Genomic DNA, 9,122 nt, shown 5'->3' on the forward strand with positions numbered 1-9,122 from the left:
CGAACCCACACGTACCTTCCACAGTATTGACTTGGCCATATGCTCTCCTGACCTACTCCCGTTGTTGAACTTTGCTGTCAGTGAAGATCTCTACAAAAGTGATCGCTATCCCATAATAGTCTCCCAAGCTGATAGAAGTGGTGTGACTCTTGTCCTATTCCACTGGATAGATTGGGCTACTTTCACACAGCTGGCAGAAATTACCGAGACTATGGTTAATACTTCCGATATTACGGAGGGAACGCAAAATGTTATTGATTGCATTATATTTGCCGCTAATAACACCATCCCCAAATGTTCCCCACGTTTACGAAAATTTCGTCGCCCGTTGTGGAATGAGGCTTGCCGTGACAGCCACAAAGAACAAAAGAAAAGATGGAACATTTTTCGAAGGTACCCTTCAACAGAGAATCTTATTGCTTTTAAATGTGCCAGAGCCAATGCACGGCGGATTCGCCGACAGTGTCAAAGAGAATCATGGATTCGCTTCATCTCGTCAATTACATCCTCTATTTCTAGCAAATTGCTTTGGAAGAAGGTGAAGGCTGCAAACGGAATCTATAAAGATTTTTCTTTCCCTGTATTGAAGATAGGAAGTGGTACGGTTTCCTCTCCATTAGACGTTGCTAATACTCTCGCGGAAGCATTCGCACAAGTTTCCGCTGCTGATTCATACCAGCCCGCATTCATGGCGACTAAGAATCGAGCGGAACGGAAGAATTTACGTTTTTCCACCCGAGTAGATTTAATTACTAAGGAATTAAAATCCCAAGGTGTTATCCATGTCCGCCGAATTACGATTAGGCGATACGGAAAAACAATAGAAACTAAGCATCACATTCTTACGTTTATGTCACCTAAATTACCTGAGTCTATATATGTAGGGTACATTAAGCGTCCAGTTAGACCCTATATACCGAACCCCTTGAGATGCTTTAAGTGTCAACGCTTTGGGCACTCGAAAGCAAATTGCCGAGGCACTGTAACTTGTGCCCGATGTTCTGAGAGAGGACATGAGAGCCAGGAGTGTTCCGCACAGGAAAAGTGCGTGAATTGCAAAGGTGATCATGCGTCCTTCTCCCGCTCGTGCCCTCGATGGCAACTTGAAAAGGAAATAACAGCAGTAAAAATTAAAGAAGAATTGTCATACCCAGAAGCCCGAAAGAAAGTTCTTTCTCAAACTCCCTCACCTGGCATTAGCTACGCCTCTGTTGTCCGGAAGAATTTTTGTGAAAACTGTGCATGTCAAAATTGCACTAAAAATAAGAATACCTTACCATCCTCTAAACCTTCATCCGATTCCGATACTGAGAAATCTTTTGTTAATGATCATGACACTAAGAAGTCCGAAACAAGTAAACGAAAACAATCAAAATCAGATAAATCACTGAAACTTAAGCTTGCAAAACGTGGAATTTCGAAAACAAATCTCTCTGCAAAATTAAAAAAATCGACTACTAAAAATTCAGTAGCTTTGGGACTTGCAAGTCAAGGTATAGCCCATAAAAACTTGACGTCTATTTTTGGTGGCATACCAAATTGTCCCGACCTCAAACTTCATCCTTCGGGGGATGAATCTGAATTTGAAATGAGTTGCGATGTTTCTGCAATTCCTGTCGTTGCGCCTAATAACTCTTCAGCGACACATATATCTTAATGGGTACCTTCCTTTCTTGGAATTGTCGCGGCATTCGTTCCAAACTTCATGACATCAAGACCATTATTAATACCTTTCATCCGGTTTGTTTTGGTCTTCAGGAAACTTTCATTACACCTTATGTTCCATTAAAATTACATGGCTACAATTGTGTTCGGAAAGATGCAGACACTACAGGGCATAGTTCTGGTGGTGTCTGCATTTTTACCTCAAATCTATACCCGAGCACACCTCTTACTTTACATACTTCTCTACAGGCAGTAGCAGTTCAAGTCCACATTTCGAACACTGGTTACAGTCTGCTGTGTCTATTTGCCACCTCATGATGTCATTAGCCAACAGGCCCTTAACAATTTGATCGGCCAGCTTCCATCATCTTTACTGATAATAGGGGATTTCAATGCTCATAGTTCTATGTGGGGTTCTAATAGTACAAATTCTCGTGGGCGACAGATCGAACAGTTTATTACTAATAACTGTCTCTGTCTGCTCAATAATGACGAGAACACATACTTCCACGAACCCACACGCAGCTTCCACAGTATTGACTTGGCCATATGCTCTCCTGACCTACTCCCGTTGTTGAACTTTGCTGTCAGTGAAGATCTCTACAAAAGTGATCACTACCCTTTAATAATCTCACAGGCTGATAGAAGTGGTGCGACCTTACATCCACCACGTTTCCTATTCCAGCGGGTAGATTGGGCTACTTTCACACAGCTGGCAGAAATTACCGAGACTTTGATTAATACTTACGATATTACGGAGGCAGTGCAACACATTATTGATTGCATTATATACGCTGCTAATAACACCGACCCAAAATGTTTCCCACGTTTACACGAAAATTTCGTCGACCGTGTTGGAATGAAACTTGCCGTGAGAGTCACAAACAACAAAAAAAAAAAAGAAGTCGGAACCTTTTTCGTAGGTATTTTTCAGCAGAGAATATTATTGCTTTTACATTTTCCCGAGCCAATGCATGGCAGTGCCAGAGGAAATCAGGGGTTCATTTCATCTCATCTATTAAATCCTCTCTTTCTAACAAATTGGTTTAGAAGAAGATGAAGGCTACAAATGAATTTATAAAGACTTTCTTTCACTGTATTGAAGATAGGAAATGAAATGGTTTTATCTCATTTGTTGCCAATACTCTCGGGGAAGCATTCGCAAAAGTTTCTGCTGCTGATTCGTACCAGCCTGCATTCGTGGTAACTAAGAATCGCGCATAACGAAAGAATTTGCATTTTTCCACCCGAAGATCCCTTCCCTACAATTCCAAGTTCAGTAGGCATGAACTGCTATCGGCCTTTTCTAAAGTGCATGATACCAGTCCCGGACCAGATGGAATCACGTATAATATGCTTCGCCATTTATCTACACCCTCTCTCTTTAATCTGTTGCATTTATTCAACAGTATATGGATTGAACAGATGTTCACTTTACAATGGCAAGAAGTGATTGAGATTCCAATCCTCAAACAAGGGATTCCCCTTATCCTCTGCATTATAGACCTATTGCGCTCACAAGTTGTCTATGCAAGACGCATGAGGGCATGGGTAATGCCCATCTTGTTTTTGAACTTGAGAGGAAAGAATGCATTCCACAGCTGCAGAGTGTTTTCCAAGAGGACATTCAACATAGGGTAATATCATCGTATTCGAAACCGAAATACGCAATGCAATGTTCGCAGAAATCATCTTGTCTCCATTTTCTTTGATGTTGAAAAGGCCTACGACCGCACACATCGTTTGTTTTTCTTAAAACCCTTTCAAATTTTGGTTTTAAAGGAAAATTACCTATTTCCTTAAAAATTTCTTATCTTAAGAACATTTCGTGTTCGAATTGGCAATTCTTATTCAGATCCTTTTAATCAAGCTGAGGGGATTCCACAAGGAATTGTTCTAACTCTTTTTATTATTCATTTTTGTCAAATTCTTAATATTTTCCCACCCCTGTCTAGGGCACCCTGTATTCGGATGATCTTCAGATCTCCTGTGAAGGATGCTATATGCATCTAATCGAGCACCAGTTGCAAGTTGCAGTTAATAAAATAGTAGATTAGTGTGAGAAAAACGGGCTACGATTTACCCCGAAAAAAATCGATTTGTTCACTTTGGCCAGAAACGAGGAATTCATTTGGAATAATTCATGTTAGGAATACCTCAATTCCTGTAGATGATGAAATAATGTTTTTCGGAATAATGTTTGATAGTAAGCTCACTTTCTTTCCGCATATTTTATATCTGTGGAAGAAGTGTGACAAGTCAATGAACATTCTAAAAGTACTATCTTAAACCTCTTGGGGAAAAAACCACACATCTTTGCTACGAATTTATGAAGCAACTATTTTATCCCGTATGGGTATGGGTGTATGGTTCTGCATGGTCCTCCGTTTTGCGTAGACGAGTTAATATATACCACATCACCCTGAAAATTTGCTCAGGAGCGTTCCTATCCTCACCAGTCGAGAGTCTTTGGAATGTATGTCACTAACTGCCACTAAATTTAAGGTGCCAAAAAATATATGTCCTGTATTACCTCCGATTATTGTCCGTACCGAAACATTCCATGGTTTATATGATGCTTCCCACTCGTCTTCGGAGATTTTACGCAGCCCGAGTATCCAACATTCTTCCTTTTTGTGAAAGAGTAAATTCGCTCCTCCCTGATTCTGAACTCCATGATGTGGGTATTCAGTTATTTGATTGTTTTGCGTTTCCAGCTGGGGATATTCCTCATATTCCCTTTTTATGGATTCCCTTCCTGTGGATTCCAAAAGTCTAGAACGGTCCCTGTGGTTTTTAAAAAACTTTTCCTTTCTCATCACTGTCAGTTTTCATGGTACATGCCTGTTTTTACAGATGGTTCTAGGTCAGATGATCATGTTGGGTGTGGTGTTGTTTTTGGAACGCAAATATTTGGCTACAATATACATATGAACCTGTCTGTTTTGCCTACAGAATTACCGGCAATTCTCTCTGTCCTACAGAAAATTTATCAAAGCTCTGAATGCAACTTTGTGTTTATACTAATAGCATGAGTTCCTTAGAAACTCTTTCCCATTTTCATAATCAGTTTCATCCCATTGCCTTGGAAATCTTGTATCTTTTGAGGACTCTAAAGAATAGAGATAATGAAATATTATTCTATTGGGTCCAAAGTCATGTGGGAATAATTGGAAATGACCTGACGGATAACTCTGCTGAAACCGCACCTTTGTTAATGCAGCATGAAATACCTTTATCCAACGTGAAGGAAGAACTTTTACTCAAGAAAATTCCATTCGTTACGGCAACAATCATGGAATCCACAGAAAAATAATAACTTTCGTAGTATAAAACCACCAATTACATCCTGGTCTTGTCATCCAAGGCGTGAGCTCGATGTCAAATTGACTAGACTCCGCATTGGTCATACTCGTATAATGCACAAATATCTTCTATTTGGTGATCGAGCTTCAATCTGTTCGAAATACCAAGTGATTTTAACGTATCGTCATAATTTTATTGAATGTCTTGATCTGAATTTTCATTGTTTTCGTTTTTTCAACTCATCATCACTGGGCACGTCAAAGCTGGTGGGGAGAAATCCTCACAAAAATCTTTTTAAGCTTATAAAGCAATTGGTTTTTATCATTCCATATAAACTTGTTTAATATTCCACCGTTTTCTTTTACAGTTTTAACGCAGACATTCAATGCATCTTTTTTTCTTATTAAAGATTTTAAAATTATATTAGAAAAATCTTTTATTAACCATACGTCTGCCGCAGTATAGCCTATTCTGACTCTTATGACATTAAAACAGACAACCAAGCAAACAAGAAATTGACTTGGTAATCAGTCATTTAACAGCTAAGAGAATTTGTGTTACATTGACCTCTCAATAGATTTGAAAATGAAAAATGCCTTAATAACTATATTCTGAAATTTAGATACGAAGATGTCATGGCCTGGAGGTAATATAACAATTTCGGCTTCGAAGGGTTCAAATTCAGAATCAGATTCCTTCGAAGTTCTAATGTTAAGCGAGTTTTGTGTACGCAAACTAGAAATGCCACGGGTAAAAAAATAAAAAAATTACAAAAACAACGACGGATTTTCGTGCCACATTACTAAAATTTTGAAGTTTCTTTTTCGCATCTGGAATTTATTATTCAGAAAATACAATCCACGAAAATCTAAATTATAGAAATTAAATGCTGTTTTGTCTCTTTTTAAGAAGACAAGAAAAGGTGACCTCTTACTACATGATGTTAAGTTCGATTGAAATGGAAGACAACAATTTGCAGTTTCTTCGGACAGAAGTATTTGGACACCTCTCTGCCTCCCCACCTATCTGGGCACTGCCTTATAAATATAATGTTAATAATCTTTTGATCTTTGACCCCCGCCCCTCCTTCTCTCCTCCCTGCAATGGAGATGAAATTACCAGACGACAAGCTAAGCATTATAAGCCGATAATTTCTTACAAGTATTGATTGAACTGTTACCGAATAGTAAAACGGTTGAATTACCAAAAAACGTGATGGCTTAACATTTCATTTGGATCTCAATCTACCACGCCAGGATATCTTTCATTTTTTTTACATTCTTTGGATTAACAAAATAGTTTTGATTTACTTCATCTAATAGCACATTTCTACTTCAATCTAGGAAATTCGTTTACTTTTCGTAAGAATTAAACGGTTTTGCGTATTATTCTAGACATTACTCTTTGCGAAAAAGTCAATATTTACATTCCTTAAGAGGGGAAAAATGCGCTCATATTAGCCATCTCTTCTAAAAGAAAGAATGAAACATTTAATAAATTTGTTACTTTTTGTATACAACATTTTTAATTTTCAATTCCAGTATGTAGCATTATAAATCAAAATGCACTATTAACATAATCTTCTTTTTTTGCCTTTCGTATGATAAGCTGCTTACATTCCCGATTCAATTGTTTCTAATCAGTATATTTTGGTCAAGCAATCTTTATACCTTAGGTGTTTTGTTTAGAGACAGTCTTGTTGTTAAAGAATATCAATAAATGTTATCCTGTTTTCTGCCATATCTTATAATTATACATCGTTGCAAAATCAATTCTTTTTATTTTTTTCGATTAATTATTTTAATCAGCATTATATCAGCATTTCTCCAGTTTCTTATAAAATGAACTGCTTAGAAGATTTCATTTATTTTATCCCGACAAACAGAATTCCATTTCCTTGCTCGATTGTTGATTGCTTTGCTATTTTATCTGGATTTTTAAATTACTTATTATTTCCTGAAGATTTTCTCACATCTAGAATGTTTTAATCAATTAGTAAGACAGGAGGATTTTCCAGACACAAATGTCAGAGAGCTTTCAAGTGAAGAAATTTATTTAAATTGTACAGAATTTGAAGGTTTTATCTATCAACTTTAAAGATGTGAAGAACAATCAAAATCCAACCTTCATTATTCAAAACGAATCGCATTTTCCGGCCAGCTATTTCCCCACGGATATTATTTAAGCTTATTTTTATTTAAATTGTTTGGATATGCTTTCATATCTATAATTTCGTCACATTATCATGCTCAGAACATAAGTAAAAACACACGCTTTGATTTGCATATTTCTACTCTCCGAAGTCCGTATGTGCCGAATTCGGTAGATGTAAATTAAACGACCTGATCAACACACACACATTCATCTTTATTAGAAGCAGGAAAACAGACCAAATCATAACACAAGAGCCCTTCGAGAAAGATAAATCTGTGACATTGTATACATGCATTTTTAAAACAGAACTGGGAATAGGAGGCTACTGTTTTGCATTTAAAGATGGCATAAAAATGCTAAAGTAGAAAGGGAGAATGGAAAAATTCCAGAGACAACTTCAGACTGAATCATAAGGATTTCAAGAAGGAAATATTCGAGCAAGTAAGAGAAATGAATGTTGAAAATTTGGACAGTCTCTTTAGTATATTGTCCAAAACAAATTCCCTTATCTCTATTCCTCTCTATAAAACAGATTCCCTAACTCTTTATTTACCTTTTTAACCAAACTTGAATCAGTCTCTTAAATTGAATCAAACCACGTATTGGTTCGCGGGGTAAAGAAGAAGTCGGCAGTCTCACCGAAGAAGCACTTTCAGAAGAAGCTCTAAAACCTCCACACAGACTTACAATTAGCACCTACAATTAATATTTTTACGGAAATTAACAAAACATTAGGGGTAGATCAAACATTGATCGATCTGTAAATAAAGTCCTCAAAACTGTCAAATTAAGCCATTCTCTTCGGGCTGTTAAGAAATCGCGAATGCCACAGGATGCGGTTTTTCTTTTCTTCATCCATTTTATTTATCAGATGGTCAATTTTATTTCTGTGGTGCAATGGACAACCCTATCCACTATGCAATATCTCGCCCTTGCACTCTTTCGTGGAACTCTAAAAGGTTCTTACTTTTACTGGTAAATCTTTCATATAAAAGTGTCTTTAAAATCAAGAAAAAGATTCAAAGAAAAGAAACATTATTAAATTAGTAATTGATAATGTTCAATTATTCCGATTATCGATTATCATATAAAATTTTCCCGTTCGATATTTCAATATCTCCTCATATTATTCATAATTCAGTCTCGATCCTTCTCTGATATTTCATTCTTATAATATTTTCTTCCTTATCTTAGTATTCGATGCATTATGCAGCCTTTCGTGTTTTTCCTTATAAATAGATAATACAATTCTTCACTTTATCGCTCATAGTGTACACTAGCTGCCTTTGGTGACCGCCTGAAGTTACAATTTTGTGAAATTAAGAAAAATGATTATGCAGATATTTAGGTTTTTGTAGCGATATGATATAACTTCATTTGAGCGATATGAAGTTTTCCCCCATTATAAAAATACTTCTACTTAATAAACAGAAATGAAGTAAATCAATTAAAAAACAAGGGTTTAATATCAGAAAATTTGGAAATTAAATCTAAACGATTTATCTAATATCGATTGTAGTTATTATTTCTAGAAAATCAAGTGGTAGCCTGAGACGACTAGTAAATAAACATAAAAATTACAGTGTTCATTCATTCAGTTTCCTTGTACTATAAACATCGAGAATTTTCGTTTTTATTCCTTAGTGTCAATTTTATATATACTCATGTTTACACTTTTTTTTTTTTTGCACAAATTATTGCAATGTGTTTTTTTGTTTTGATTACTATCTTTATTTATTTTTTTTTAATAAATTCCACCTTTCCTATGCAAAATTGGAAAGAGGCACATGAAATCTAGACACAGATTAGTGGTATATTGTTTAATCACGAATTTTGGATCACGAGTTTTAATCATTTTATTTTAAATAATAAAAGTAGAAATAGAGAAACCACTTAAGTTTTACATTTATAAACGTATGCAAATGATAGATATGTTTGATTATCTCATAAGATTTAGTATTGCAAAACAAAAAAAAAAGAATTTTAAAAATGATGTT

This window comes from Argiope bruennichi, chromosome 2, assembly GCF_947563725.1.
Source record: "Argiope bruennichi chromosome 2, qqArgBrue1.1, whole genome shotgun sequence".
Taxonomy (NCBI): domain Eukaryota; kingdom Metazoa; phylum Arthropoda; class Arachnida; order Araneae; family Araneidae; genus Argiope; species Argiope bruennichi.